The sequence below is a fragment of the Alexandromys fortis genome, unplaced genomic scaffold (genome assembly GCF_014885135.2).
Source record: "Alexandromys fortis isolate MF-2015 unplaced genomic scaffold, M_Fortis_MF-2015_v1.1 scaffold_2_1_26212458, whole genome shotgun sequence".
NCBI lineage: Eukaryota > Metazoa > Chordata > Mammalia > Rodentia > Cricetidae > Alexandromys > Alexandromys fortis.
Window position 1 is genome coordinate 772001 of NW_026067930.1, and position 1505 is coordinate 773505.

Genomic DNA, 1505 nt, shown 5'->3' on the forward strand with positions numbered 1-1505 from the left:
GAGTGCGGCGGGAAGGGCAATTATTCAGGTGTTCCGGAAGGCTGATCTCTATCCTGGTCTTTGAAAGACGGGTTGGAGTCTTTCCTTCAAAGCAGAAGCGTCGGGCTGGAGAGATGGCTCAGAGGTTAAGAGCATTACCTGCTCTTCAAAGGTCCTGAGTTCAATTCCCAGCAACCACATGGTGGCTCCCAACCATCTGTAATGGGATCTTCTGGCCTGCAGGCATACACACAGACAGAATATAAAAAAAAAAAAAAAAAAAAAGCAGAAGCGTCGTTGTTCGAAGGAGAGAGCAGTGTGTCCCAGAGGATGGGCGAGCAGCAGTTTGGATGTTGGTTGGGCCCTAGGACACAGTGGTCAGGGAGGAGCAGCCAGGGAGCCAGGCTTTAGCCTGGTAGCAAGGCAGGACCAGTGGGAAGGGGAGACCTCAGACTTGTAAAAGAGAACGATTTCTTTGCTGAATAGGGCTGAGGCCAGCGTTGTTTACCTGATGAGACACAGGAACCCTCAGCTACGGAAAACAGAGGGCCAGGAGGTGATAGGATTCCAGGGGAAGGCAGATAAGGGCTGAAAGAAGAGCCTGGGATAAGATCCTAACCTAGCCAGGGGTAGGATAGTCGGGAGAAGAGAAGTCCCACTGCGTTCATCCTTCACATGTGCCCCCGCTCCCTCCTGTACTCAGGACGGTGCCTCCTCGGCACCAGCAAAGGTCTCTATCCAAAAGGTGGACTCTCAAAGGGTTTAGTGTTGACGTCGGTCTGGGACCATTGGTTCCGGTACCAACTTCTGCGGTGATTCAGACCCTCATTGCAAACCTCCCAGGGTAGTAGCCAGGAGAACTTGGGTAACATTTAGAACACAAATGGTGACTGAGCCCAAAGGGTAGAGCCACCAGTTCGATGTCCAGGGAGAGGTAGGGCCCACATGGGCTCCTATTCCATACCCCTGGAAAAATAACAAGTCTCTCCTCGCATTATTTAAGGGCACAGGCTCTAGGCCTTTTTGGCCCAGGAAGTCGTCCCTCAATCCATCTCCTCATCTGTCCGCCCCCACCCCCCCATCAAGTCCCGGGTTGTAGACCCCCTACCTAGGACGTGGCTTCTTTTGACTACTTTGTCTTGAACTCCCGGGAATTCCCCACGTCCCTCAGGGTAATTTGGCTGGGGAAGTCACTTCCCATCTGTTAAATGGGAGTTAGGGACCTGACCCAAGCAGATAAGGTATGGGGGGGGAGGGGTAAACCTTTGTCAAGGGCTTTTCCTTCAGGTTATAGGGGATGCCCGGGCACCCAAAGGCAACCAGGGAGTGGAGACTGACCTCAGGAGGCCACCAAAAGTCCCTACGGGAATCTTTTCTGCCCTTCCCTCCAAGATTAACTGAAACCTGCTAATTGTGGAAGCCCTTCACATGTTCCCCTCCCCCACAGCCTCTTCCTCCTCACTCCTCCCCCTTCCATCAGAATGATAAAGAAGGGACTGGCCCGCCTGTCCCAGCAGGGCCTCAGA